This window comes from Notamacropus eugenii, chromosome 3 (genome assembly GCF_028372415.1).
Source record: "Notamacropus eugenii isolate mMacEug1 chromosome 3, mMacEug1.pri_v2, whole genome shotgun sequence".
NCBI lineage: Eukaryota > Metazoa > Chordata > Mammalia > Diprotodontia > Macropodidae > Notamacropus > Notamacropus eugenii.
In genome coordinates this window covers 379,534,468-379,548,840 of record NC_092874.1, presented here as the reverse complement: position 1 = coordinate 379,548,840, position 14,373 = coordinate 379,534,468, and the positions used below count along the sequence as shown (strand labels likewise).

Sequence of the window (14,373 nt, the reverse complement as noted above, 5' to 3'; positions counted from 1 at the left end):
ATTATTCTAAGAAGGGGTCTGTAGGTTTCACCTGACTGCCAAAGGGTCTATCACACACACAAAAATTAGGAACCCCTGGCCTCAAAGAAACAGAATTTTTTTTCCCTCAAAGCTTGTTTAATCACCTCCTACTCACTAGCATGTATAGACCCAATACCAGGGGTGGGGAACCTGCATCCTTGAACCCACATATGGCCATCTAGGTCCTCAAGTGTGACCCTTTGATTGAATTCAAACTTCACAGAACAAATCCTTTTATTAAGGGGCCAACATCCTCCCTGGGAGACAGGAGATCAACACACTGGCCCATTTTGAAACCCCATCTTGGTCAGAGAAATTCAACTAGGTAAAGCACTGGGGCATTTGCTCTGGGGATTTAGCATTTCAAAAAAGCCAATGGAGAGGAAATGCCCTACCTTCCAAAGATGGAAGCCTCCTCAATTTCCCAAAGTCTGCCCTTCTGGTCCTCTGACTTCAGAGCCTCTTCTGTTTCTGATGTGGGCTCCCCAAAGAACTGAAGCTCTAACAGAAAAACGTTGGCATCAGTGAGATTCAGTGGGGAGGCAGGGCTTCACACCACAGGAAACTGACTGTATCAGCCTAGTCTAGGTAGGATGCTGGCCCTAACCAGAAGAAACCCACTCTTCCGCAAACCAGCAGTGTTTCTCGAGCCACCAAAATAAACCACCTGACTACTTGCTGGCTTGGGTACCAATGTTAAGTGCTCTAAGGGGCAAAACTCCAGGAAAAGAACCCCAAGCCAGCCACCTAGCACCATTCAGATAAACCCTGCTAGAGCAGACCTAACCACAGTATCCTCTACCTCCAATTCTAATGCATACTGTGTTTATAGGCTCATATGACCCTAGTTCTACAGATGAAAGGCAACAAGAATTTAAAGGTCATAAGAAGGCCCAGAAATTTTAAGTAACTTGCCCAAAGTCACACAGAAAATGAGTGGCAGAGGAAAGATTTAAATTCCACTGCCTTGATTCCAAACTCAGCACTGTGTTAACAGAGACAAAAACTTGGCCCCCAATTCCAACACTGCCAATGATGAACCAAAGGGACAAGGCTTCTGCCTCAAGCTTCTAGGCCTCTCTGCATTCAAAAGGATTACTTTAAGAAGGGATTTGCAGGTTTCACCTCTCAAAGGGTCCATTACACACACAAAAATTAGAAACCCCTGGTTCAAAAAAAAAGAAATTTTCTTTCCATTGAAACTTATTCAATTGCCTCCTACTCACTAGCATGTATAGGCCCAATACCAGGGGTGGGGAATCTGTGGCTTGAGGTCACATATGACCTTCTAGGTCCTTGAGTGCTCTAGCACTTCCATCCTCCACCATTTAGTCTACTTCTCAAATTCTTCAGCACCAGGATGCTCTCTCACCACGAAGCAGCCTCTGCTGGCCATTGCATGCCAACCGGCATGCCAACGGCTTTCCTCCCTGAAACTCTTAAATGACCCACTGAAAGGGGCCACGCCATCATTTAGTAGCTTCTTCCATTGACAGAAGCAGCCCTGGAAGCAGTCTTCTAGTTCTCCATGGAAACCGACTGTGTGAATGGTCTCCATGCCCCTCACCCTGCAGCCCTGAACACTCCAGTCTCTAGACACTTGGAGTCTTGATCCTCTATCACAGATAAGGCATGAGAAATCTAATGAGAATAAGGCTACAATATAGTAAAAAGAACACTGGACTTTGAGTCAGAAAATCAAGATTTGATGTGGTTCTACCACAAATTTACCTGTGCCAGTTTAGGTTCCATTTCCTTCTTTGTGGGCAGCTAGGTGGTACAGTAGATAGAGCATTGGACCTGGAATCAGGAAGACCTGAGTTCAAATCCAGCCACAGACACTTACTAGCTGTGTGACCCTGAGAAAGTCATTTAACCTTTCTCAGCCTCAGTTTCCCCATCTGTAAAATGAGCTAGAGAAGGAAATGGCAAACCACTCCAGTATCATTGCCAAGAAAACTCCAAATGGGTTCACTAAGAGTCACACACAACTGAAAAATGTCTGAAAAATAATCAGCTTTCTTCTGTGCAAAATGAAAGAGTCAGACTTAGGCTCAAAGGTCCCTCCCAGCTCTCACATGAGTCTAGGTAGAAGGTCCAAGGTTCAGTTACTGGGCTGATGGAGAGATTGGCCTTCTTTCTCTTTACACTTCTTTATGATTGGATTTTCATATGACCTCCTACAAGAGATCTCTGTAGACAAAAGGATACAATGGAAAGAACATTGCCTTGGAAGTCGGAGGACCTAGGTTCAATCAGTAAGTGAGTCAGTAAGGATTTACTAAGCACCTACTGTGTTCCAGGCATTGTACTAAGCACTAGGGATATACAGAAAGGCAAAAACAGCTCCTGATCTCAAAGAGCTAGAAATCTGGGGAGACAACATACATACAATGATGTATAAACAAGGTATAGATAGGGACATTCGGCAGAGGGAAGGTGTTATCATTAAGGGCTATCAGAAAAGGCTTCTTTTAGGAGGCAGAGTTTTTCTGAGACTTGAAGTTAAGCTGAGGATGCTAAGAGAGAGAGATGACAGGGGAGAAAAGTCCAGGCATGAAGGAGTGCCATTGAAAATGTCCAGAGTTGGAAGATGGAGTGTCTTGTGCAAGAAACAGCCAGGAGGCTGGTGTCTCTGTATGGAAGAATAGGTGGGAGGCAGTAAGGTGTAAGGGGACCGGGAAGGTAAGAGGAGATTGGGTTATGAAGGGTATTGAATGCCAAACAGAGGATTTTATATTTGATCCCATAAGTGGCAGGGAGCCACCAAACATTATTGAATGGATGTGAGGGTAGGAAGAAGACAAGATCAGACCCAAGCTTTAGGAAGAACAATTTTGACAGATGAGAAGATGTTGGACCAGAGTAAAGATACACTAGGGTCAGGGAGATCAGCAAGCTGGCTATTACAATAGCCCAAGAGTAAGGTGATGAAGGGCCATACCAGGCTCATGGCAACAGGAAATGAGACATTTATGAGGAATGTTGTAAAGGGAGAACCTAGAAAATTTGGCAATTGATTGGATATGGTAGGGAGGGGTGAGAGAGAGTGAAGCATTGAGGATGACATCTAAGTCAGGAGCCTGGGTGACCAGGAGGATGGTGGTGCCCTCAATAGTAATAGGGAAGTTAGAAAAAAGGGGAGGGATTTGGAGAAAAGATAATGAGTTTAGTTTGGGATATGCTGAGTTTAATTTAAGATGACTATGGTATATCCAGTTTGGGATGTCTAATAGACAACTGGAAATTTGAGACTGGAGGTCAGCAGATCCATTAGGACTAGATAAGTAGCTATGAGAATCATCAGGACAGAGATGATAATAGAATCTATGGGAGACAATGAGATCACCAAGTGAAACGGTATAGAGGAAGAAGATAAGAAGGCCCAGGACAGGTCCTTGTGGGACACCCACCGTCATGGGTATGGCCTGGATGAAGATCCAGCAAAGATGATGGGGAAGAGGTAATCAGACAAGTAGGAGGAGAACCAGGAGAATGTAATGCCACAGAAACTTAGAGAGAAGAGAGTACTAAGGAAAAGAAGGTGATTGGCAGGGTCAAAGGTTTCAAAGAGATCAGGAAGCATGAGGGTTCAGAAAAGGTCATTAGATTTGGCAATTGAGATTACTGGCAACTTTGGGGAGAGTAGTTTTTGCTGCTGCTGAGGTCTGACGCTAGATTACGGAGAGTAAAGAAGAAAGTGACAGGAAAAGTGATAGAGGCATCAATTATTGATAACCTCCTGAAAGAATTTAGCCACAAAAGGAAGGGAAGGTATGGAGTGATAGCTAGTAGGGATGGATGGGTCAAGCAAGGGTTTTTGAGGGTGAGGGAGATAGGGTCATGTTTGCAGGAAGAAATCCTAGTTTCCTCAGGCAAATCATTTAACCTCTCTATGTCTCAGTTTCCTCACCTGTAAAATGAGGGGATTGGACTATATAGCTTCTAAAATCTCTTCCCACTCCAGATATCTGTGATCCTATGATTCCTCCCAGTTGCTACTGCCCTTTTCATCCAACCTTCTGTTACCACCATACAACTGGAAATTATTTCATGTGATGATAAGTACAAAAATAATAGAGGTACTAGGGATAGGTGAGTTAAGTGTAAAGTAGTTCAAGCAAGATGTTATAACAAACTTTAAATACTGAGACATCATGTGGCCAAGGGATGGCTTCATGGAGGCAGTTGATTCTGAAATGGCTCGTGAAGAAAGAGTAACACCATGGAGAAGAAACAGGGTTAAGGACCACATGAGGTCAATATTCTACATGATAGCTAGACATTAGGGGATCATAGAAGAAAAGAGTTTCAAGAGATGGAAGGAGAGGGAGAGAGAGGCTCCATCCTATGTACAGGAAAAAGCCTAAGCAAAAGCATGGAGACAATGAAGGAAAGAAGAGAATGGAAGATGAAAAGTATAGCTCTGTCTAGCTAAAACAGAGTGTGTTAAGGAGAGTTTTATAAGACTGGACCAAATTGGGGGGAGTGGGAATAGAGGGTCTTCAATACTAGGATTAGACATCTACACTTTATTCAATAAACAATAGGGAGCCACTGCAATTTTCTTAGTAGAGAAGTGACGAGAGCAAAGCGTTGTGGAAGAATTGGAAAAACGGTTAGGAGACTATTCTAGTAATATAGACAAGAAGAAATTAAGGTGGTAGCCAGAGAGATATTGGCAAATAGAAACAAGACTTGACAACTGATTGAATAAGAGATAGAGGCAGGGGCATTAGGGGAGGATGGAATACTCCAGTCTTAGTCTGATCCCCATCCCCAACCCCAGATTGATACCATAATTCTAGCTATAGATTCAACCCAGCTCTGCTCCAGACAGAGCTCTATCCTAGCCACAGATGAAAGGCCCTAACTAGCCACAGATTACCCTCAAGTCAACCACATATTGACTTTCTAATTCTGGTCACAGATCGATGTCGCCCCCCCCCCCCCCATTCCAACCATAGTTTGGGCTCTAATTTAGCTATTTTCCCAGTCTCCCTGAATGTCTTTCATTGGTCTGGAGGGAAAAGCAACCAGAGAGTATGGGTGACTCAGTGTAGAATGCCCTGTTACAGAAACAGCTCAAGGCATACTCTCTATAATGCTTTCAGAGATGCCATCTTTGTTAGGAAGGTGGACGGTGTCTGCTGACATCAATGCCTTTCTCTCATGCCCAATCATGGGAACAGATACATTTTAATCACTTTTTCATCCTTCTGTCTTTGTCCTTGGGCTTTTGGAGGGGAAGTCCCTGGCCATCTTGCTCATAAGCAAGACAATAACCCAATCCCCACTTTTATACGAGCAGCTTCTAGGTGCTAGGCACTGCTGAAATGTTCAGCCACAATGCAAATCATCTTTTTTATCATTACCCTTTTTTGCTGTCAGAGAAAAATCTCCCATTAAAAAAAAAAGAGAATGAACACCCACACACGCATGCACACACACTCAGCCTGTGCCTTGAACCCAGTTCCCTTGATCAGGCCTCTTTGAAGGAAGAAATACATAAAGAGAGGAGAGCCTGCCCACAGGAACTGTCCAACACAATGGGCTGCAACTGACAGGCACACAAAATCCCATGAAACCCTTTAAACCAGGGGTTCTTACCCTGCTGTCTGTGAGCTTGGATGTTAAAGTATTTTGATAACTGCATCTCAGGATAGTTGGTTTCCTTTGTAAACCCATTATTTTATGTATTTAAAGAAATATTATGCAAAGAAGGGGCTCATAGGCTTTACCAGTCAGCCCAAGAGGTACAAGGCACAAAAAAGTTAAGAAACTCTGCTTTCAGCTCTAAAAGAAGGGCAGCAGTAAGACATTACCCAGTAATCCTTTAGCCTAGCTCAGGGCTGGGGAACCTGTGGCCTGGAAGTCATATGTGGCCCTCTAGATCTTCAAGAGTGGCCTCAAGTCTTTGAGGACCTAGAAGGCCACATGTGACCTCCAGGCCACAGATTCCCCGGCCTAGTTCTTTTCTCATTTCCCCCTCTCTACCTCCCCTGTCCAGGTGAACAATTCACCAGCCCTCAATAGCCAACATCCTACATAGGGAAGAAGTGGCCAAAAAAAAAAAAAAAAAAACAAAGACGAGTTCGGGTCTCTTGATTCCAGGTCCAGTGATACTCATGCTAACTATCACAAAGCTGTTGGGGAAAAAACATTTTCTAAATTGTGGAGCCCTGTGGAAATGTGTTGCAATTATTAATGGTGTGTTGGAGGTGGGGTAGTGAAGAGGATGAGCTGAAACCAGTTGTAAACCAGTCTTCCACAATCTCAGGGGAAAGGACTGCCAGAAAGCCTGCCTCCCACCACGGGGAGACAAGAGCAGGCAGGGGGTGGGAGTTGTGTCTCCATGCTATTTGACAAGGAGAGTGAGAAGGGGGGGAAACAAAGCTCTTTGTCCTTCCAGCCACCATCTACACCCCAACACCTGGAGTCCCTGTTTTCTCCCTGCCACTCTGAGTTGGAAAGAGGCTGGGAAGCTGTCACTCAAAGGGTCCCTTAGGTCAGAACAGGGGATGGTGGTGGATGGCACTGCCTGGGAATAGTGGGCTGGCCTAGCTGAGTGCATCCCCACCAGCTGGCCCACTCCATGCCTAGTAAATTCTAAATGATAAGACTTGTCAGGCAAGTGAGGAGGTGGGCAGAATGAAGGCAGGTACCAGGGGGGCTTGCTGACTCTACCCTGGATATGGAGAGAAATGCAGGGAAAATGCCTGATAATTCCTCAAGTCCCCAGGGGATAGAATGTCTGGGGCAATGGGGCAACTCCTCTGTTTTGGTCTGATCATCCCCAGGCACTGTATTAAGTTGTGGGGGCTATATCTCAGGCCTGACTATAGCAGCCTGTGGGTGTACAAGAGAGACTCAAAATTATATTATACAATGATCTTTTGAAGGAATAGAAGGTGTTAAACACGGAGAAGCGCAGATTTGGGGTTAAGGGAAGGATTATAGGGCTAGGACTTGATAGGACTTTAAAAATGATTTAGTCCAACCTTTTACCTGCTAGATGAAGAAACTGAGACCCAAAGAAGTCATGGGACTAATCCAAAATCACATGGCTCATAAGTAGCAGGGCTGAGATTAACCCAGGTCCTCTGACTCTGAAGTATTTGAAAAGGGTTTAAACTTATTCTGCTTGAACCCACTGAAGTAGGAGTAACGGACAGGCCCTCACAGTTGGTCAATTATTTTTCAGTTGTGCCTCACATTTTGTAACCACATTTGGGGATTTCCTGGCAAGGATACTGGGGTGGTGTGCCATTCCCTTTTCCAGCTCATTTTACAGATGAGGAAACTGAGGCCAACAGGGCGAAGTGACTTACCCAAGGTCACACAGTTGGTAAGTGTCTGAGGCCAGATCTGAACTCATGAAATGGAGAGTTCCCGACTCCAGGCCTGGCAGTCTATCCACCGCACCCCCTAGCTGCCCTTCCTTATAATTAGTTACACAAAAGTAGAATGGGCAGGTTTGGAAGCAGAAGTGAGTGGCTTTCCGCATCAGTAGAGCTCTTCAAGTATAAACTGGATGACCAATGGGGGAATGTAAGTTCCCTGAGGGCAGGGATTGTTTGAGTCTTTGTCCCGGTAGTCCCCAGCACTGTGCCTGAAGATAGTTGTTAAAATGAAGGAGATTCATGTTTAAAGAATTAGATTAGCTGATCTGTTTGTCAAATGAGGTGTTGGAGGAGATGACCTCTAAAGTCCCTTCCAGCACTAAATATCAGACCTCAGGGGCACAGTGGATAGAATGCCTGATCTCAAGTCAGGAGGCCCTGAGTTCAAATTTAGCATCAAACACTTACTAGCTGTGTGACCTTGGGCAAGTCTCTTTACCCTGTTGGCCTCAGTTTCCTCATCTGTAAAATGAACTGGAGAAGAAAATGAAAATCCACTCTAGTATCTTTGCAAAGAAAACCCCAAATGGGGTCACAAAGAGTTAGACATGACTTCAAATGGCTGAACAACAAATTATCCTATGACCTCTAAGACTGTTTCTAACTCTGAGATTTAAAGATTCTGGAATAGAAATTCAAATTTATGCCGCCTTTAAAAAGCATATCTAGGGGAACAATTTGGAATCCCAGAATCTAAGAAGGAAGGGACATTAGTCCAACCCTGAACTGAGCAAGAATGCTCCTCCAACACCTCAACACCCGACTGTCCAACCTCCAATTCAATATCTCCAAACATTAAGTGGAGCATTAAATCTTTTCTCAGTCTAGACTCTGCAAGTCTAGGCTAAGAAATCCAGTAGATTTCCAAAGGGCATTCGGAATAGATCTTGAGTCAATCAGTCATCATCATAGCAAATAATTATATGGCTCTTTATAATTTGCAAGTATATATACTGTATATACATATATAATCTAAATGTACACATATATAATCTTGATCCTTATGACATATTTGTGAAGTCGGTGCTCTTCTCATCCATTTTATAGATGAGGAATCTGAGGTTTGGACTTGCCCAAGTATCTGAGGTTGGATTTGAAGTTGACTTCATCTCACATTACTCCTTTTCATATACTTTACACCAATAGTGTCAAACAAATAGAAAAACTACTTACAGGCTGCATTTTAACTTAGAAAACTACAAATAAACAGTATCTATGCTGCACTGTATTTTTCTTTATTTTGTTAAACATTTCCCAGTTATATTTTGGTCTGATTTGGGTTATATTTGGTAGTTTTGCTGGCCCCTTGAGGCCCATGGGCCCTGAATTTGACACCTCTGTTGTACACTGTAGCTAAAATCAGCTGCTTGGAATTGTTTCCCTTTTTGGATTGTCCAGGACAAAGTTCCCTAGTCCTTTTGCCAGTATGTATTCCCAGGGATGAGAAAGCTAGAGGCTCCCAAGAGGTGATCTAGCCAAGAGTGTTTCATCCTTAGACTAATATGTGCCACTGAACCAGATTAAAATGTAATAATTATAATAGTTAAATAAATAAAAGTACAAAAAATAGTACAAAAAAGTACAACAGAACATAGATAATGTGAAAATGTGGTTCTCTAAACCAATATGTAGCCCAAAGGCATGGCTTTCGTGGTTCCCATTTCTATTTGAGTTTGACACCATGGTTCTAAAGAATCTGTCCAATCCACAGGATGCTCACTAGAGCCCTCAGTTCTGCCAGTCGGGTCCAATCAGGGTTAAAAGTATTTAAAGGAGCTAGCCTCCAATTGGCCCAATCCTAAACTAAAGTGGATTTAGCACCTCCTCCCTTGGAGCCCTGCCAGCCGGCACAGTAGGTCAAACACTAGACTTGGGAGTTGGGAAATCTGACAGTGTCAGCTCCACCATGTCACCTTGCTGCCTCTAGGGAGTTCCTCCATAGTAGGAGAAATAGAATGGGTGGTGAATGAATGAATTTGGACTTTCTTATGGGGGCAACATGGGACCACTGTCTTCAGCAAAGGAATGAGATGACTAGTTGTGGTACAGGGGGAAAAGATGAGTTTCTAATAGGAGAACTTGGGTTCAGTTTTCATCTCCACTAAGGTATGACCTTGGCCACTCCGTTTCTCTAGGATTTAATCTCCTCCCTTGCAAAATGAGGATGTTGGACCCTATGAGCCCTAAGGGCCCTTCTGATTTTCAGTCTTGTGGCCAGATCTCTGCAAAAGGAAGACAACTATGGAAGCAGGATGAAGGATGAATTGGAGCAAGCCAATCTATTAGAAGTCTATCGTCATAGACTAAGCAGGTGGAGATAAAGACCTAGACTAGAATGATAAGACCTTTATTGACCTTGCACAGATCATTCAATCGCTCTGAGCCTCAGTTTCTTCATCTGTCAAATGAGGAGAATAATGATACCTATCTCAGAGGGCTGTTGTGAGAATCAAATGAGATAATGTGTAAAATGCTTGTATGTATGTTAGTTGGTTGTTGTCCTTCATGCTGGAAGGGGACCAAAATGACATTATTATGTCGGGGTCAGTGTAGACTGTATCAAACTATGGCTCATCAGACCAATAAGAGCGCAAAAGGCTTTTGTACAGGTTGGGTACAAATAGTCCATATAAACATTTGGAATGGAGATGTTTCTAACTTTGTGCATCTCATGTTTCTTTTGAGCTATTGCAATTCTGCTTTGCTCATAGAGTGCAGTACCTTCTTTGATGCGGGCCATGCTGGACAACCCTGTGCCAGTGTCTCCCGTGTCTCACAATGCAAATTTGTACATATGTACAGCATACGCATAAGGTACTTTGCCTTGGGCCCCCATTCCAGGGGCTCAGGCTGCTCAAGAAATCAAATAACATATATAGAGCAGGGCCCTAGAGCTCCTTGAGGTACCAATTTATTATTCATTATTCATGATGACCTTATTCTGCCAAGCTGCCCCTCCCCATCTATCCTCTATCTACATCTTCTCAGCCTACTATGTGGTGCACTGACTAGAGCCCTGGGCCTGGAGTCCAAAAGACCTGAGTTCAAATGCACCCTCAGATACATCCTAGCTGGGCACGTCACTTAACTCTGTCTACCTCTTTTTCCTCAACTGTAAAATGGGAATAATAATGGCACTGACCTCTCAGGGTTGTTGTGTGGATCAAATAAAATAATATTTGTAAAGTGGTTGGCAGATAGTAGGTGCTAAATAAATTCTTGTTTCCCATCTCCTTTTTTCCTTTCCATTTCTTGAAACTTCTGACTTCTTCGTGGCTTTTTTTCTTATGGGATGGGGGTGAAAGCACTGGGCAATCGATTGCAGGATGGGAAGAATCAGGACTCCTGGGATCCATGATCTTATGAATCCCTGCCTCAAAAACATGACCATTGACCTTCACCTCTACCCCCAGAATCAAAGAACCTTGGACTAAGAGTGAGCAGGTCTTGATTTCCATTCCAACTCTACCACTAAAGCCCACTGTGACTACAAGTAAATCATTGAGCTCCTCTGGGCCTTGGTTTCATGATTTATTTTTAAAGATTGAAGAGGAAAATGGAGCAAAGGAGGGAGTAGAACTGAATTAGTTCTGAGGTCCCCTCCAACTCTGACTTTGTATGATCTTCTGCTAAGGCCATTCAGGAATGTCAAAGACTGCAGGGTGAGCTCCCACAGGGGTCTAGAGCAGAATGTGTACAGTGAGGCGTGCAGAGTGCAGAGAATTACACCACAAGACAATGAATGGAAAGTGCTCTGATTGTTGGCCAGTACTCCACAGAGGTGAGGCCTGTTACGATGATGGATGGCGCCATTGTCTTCCCATGTGAATGATCATGGGACCATTGAACCACACAGGGTTCAGAGCTGGAAAGAACCTTAGAGGTCATGCTAACTGCTAAAAGTTATTCTTCACGAGATTTTTCAGGGGCCTTTTTTTGGGAGAAAGAATTCACATTCTTCCATCTGTCTTGGAGTTTGAGGTGGGGCTGTCCTTTTGATGAAGAAGCTAACAATCTATGGGTTAGTAGTCCGTCAACATCTTCTTTCAGACCTCATCATTCATAAGGGTCGTGAAGTAGGAAGAGAAGGGAAGACTGGGGCAAGGATCTGTCCTTTAAGTTTTGGGGGGAGGGAGAAACCATACCCAAGCTCCTCTGGAGTCTGCCCCATAGGGAGTCTGCCTATGGATTCCTGGGAAGAAGATCATCTCACCCAGAGGGAGGCATGACAGGCATGACAGAAGGAAAAGCACTGATTCTAGATTCAGAAGATCAGTTCTGTTTCTAATTATGTGTGTGACCTTGAATCATACCATTTAACCTCAGAAGGCCTCAGTTTCTCTAAGAATAACATGAGAGCATAGTAGATGATGTCCCTGGTCCCTACCAACTCTAAATCCTATGATTAAATTCATCCCTGGCAATGTGGGACCCAGAATCACTCAGACCGTCCTTAGTCCTTAAAGCCTTTTTTTCTTCAACTTTCTCCAGTCTTACTTCAAGCCAGCTGAAGCTATAGATCTAAGTGTCCATCTCTGAGGGTTGTCACACTACCCCAGCCCCAGGAATGTACTGGAAAACATTTAACAATTGGCTCTCCCCCCCAAAAAAAACCCAACAACCCCTAAAAGACTCTTAAGTTTAATCTATATTTGCTCCATCACTTTCTTAAGTCTAGACAATCAACAAAACAATAAATCTTTTGTTGACTTTGGAGGTGTAAATGTTCAGAATGAAAATTTAACATTTGGGGTCTTTGAACTGGTTTGAACTGACTCTAGCACAAGCCTGTGTGTGCTAGATTCCCACCCCTAAATTCACCTCTCCTAAGGACTGGTAGGGCAGTGGATAGAATCCTGGAGTTGGAATCAGGAAGACCTGAGTTCAAATCCTACCTGACGGTTACTAGCTGTATGACCATAGGTAAATCTCAGTCTCAATTTCCTCAGCTGTAAAATGGGGATAGTAATAGCACCTACCTCCACAGTATGCTGTGAGGATCCAAAGAAATGATGATGACGGTAACAATCAGCGTTTATATAGTGCTTTGTGGCTGAGTTATGCCTGACTATTCATGACCCCATTGGGGGCTTTCTTGGCAAGGATCCTGGAGTGGTTTGCCATTTCCATTCTTACAGATGAGGAAACTGAGGCAAACAGGGGTTAGTGACTTGCCCAGGGTCACACTGCTCATAAGCATCTGAGGCCAAATTTGAACTCATGTCTTCCATAGTCCACGCCTGGCACCACCTAGCTGCCTTCCCAGTGTAATACAAAGTGGTGATCATTAAAACAATCTGGCACCGGATAAAATATAAGAGTGGTTGGTCAATAGAATAGATTAGGTTACAAAAGCAAATGACCACAGTGGCCTAGTATTTGATAAACCTAAATATCTCCATTATTGGGGCAAGAACTCACTATGTGACAAAAACTGCTGGGGAAATGATAAAGTAGTCTGGCAGAAACTAGGCATAGAGCAACATCTCACATCATATACTAAGTTAAGCTCAAAGTAGGTACGTGATATGGATATAAAGGGTGATATCATAAGCAAATTAGGGAAATAATGGGAAAATTACTTGTCAGATCTATGGATAAGCAGAGTTTGTGTCCCAACAAGAGGTAGAGAAGATCATGGGAGGTTAAGTTTATAATTTTGACTACATTGAATTAAGAATTTTTGCACAAACAAAATCAATGCAGCCAAAATTAGAAGGAAAGCAGGAAACTGAGGAAGGGGGGGAATTATAGCAAGTCTTTCTGATAAAGGTCTCATTTCTCAACTATATGTAAAGTTGAACCAAATTTATCAAAATAAGAGCCATTCCCCAACTGATAAATGGTCAATGGATATGAATAGGCAGTTTTCAGAAGAAGAAATCAAAGCTATCAAGAGAAATATTGAAAATGCTCTCAATCACTATTGTTGCAATTGTAGCTTGTCCTTTGTTCTTGAAGAGGACCATGACATCAGGGTAGTGATGCCATGACATGGAAGTGAATTTGGATTTTAGTGAGGAAGGGTTGTGCAGAATCACCAGCCTCACTTTCTCCTCCAGAGCCATCTGGGTCCACTGACCAGACATAGATCAGGAGGACTAGAGATGGCCCAGGATGCAGAGGGGAACCTTGGTATTTTTTAGCTAAGATCTTTAACACGTCTCAGTTTGACTGAGTCAATGCTCATGCAGTGATTAAGGCTGGGGAAGAAGTGCAGCACAGAATAGCCTCTTTACCTAGTCAAAAAGAAAAAATCCAACTGGGAAGCGAAGACACTCAGGGTTTCTGGTTAAATTGAAAAAAAAATGCTATTTACATTCACTCTGGACTAACCAGGGTCCAAAAAGTAACTAAGTAATAATTAGAGAAATGCCAATTAAAACAACTGAGTCATCATCTTATGCCCATCATAACATGACAGAAAGAAAAACTATAGATGTTGGAAGGATATGGAAAAATAGGGACACTAATATATCATTGGTGGAGCTGGAGAATAATTTACTGTGCATACCCTTTGATTCAGCAATACTGCCACTTAGTTCAGCAACTAATTTGTCATATGACCTTGAACAAAGTGCAACTGTTAGAACTGTGTGTCTGAAGTCAGGAAGACTTGGGTTGAAATTTGGCTTTAGATGTTTACTAGTTCTGTGATCCTAGGCAAGTCACTCAATCCCTGCCTGCTTCAGTTTCCTCAGCTGTAAAATGGGGATAATAATAGCAAAGGTTATGATGAAGATAACATTATAGATAAGATAATATTTATAAAGCACTTAACATAGTGCCTGGAACACAGTAGTTGCTTAATAAATGTTTATTTCCTTTCCCTTCACTACCTGTGTGGCCTTGGGCAAGTCACTTAACATTTCTAAGACCTCAATTTTCTCCTCTGTTAAATGAGAAGAACTATACTAGATGATTTTCTTGTGTGTATGTGTTTTTAGAA

The 14,373-nt window shown here is 43.0% G+C and overlaps 1 protein-coding gene across 2 annotated transcripts in view; it reads right to left on the bottom strand.

Moving 5' to 3' along the window:
- The window catches only part of LOC140497074 (ATP-sensitive inward rectifier potassium channel 12), a 131,200-nt gene that overhangs the window by 77,099 nt on the left and 39,728 nt on the right, over nt 1-14,373 (bottom strand). Inside the window, exon 2 of one of the 2 annotated variants that reach the window (XM_072597620.1) lies at nt 417-522. The exons of the other annotated variant lie outside the window; for it this stretch is intronic. The gene's annotated coding sequence lies outside the window, so the exon portion shown is untranslated. The remainder of the gene's footprint in view (nt 1-416; nt 523-14,373) is intronic. 2 annotated transcript variants of the gene reach the window in all.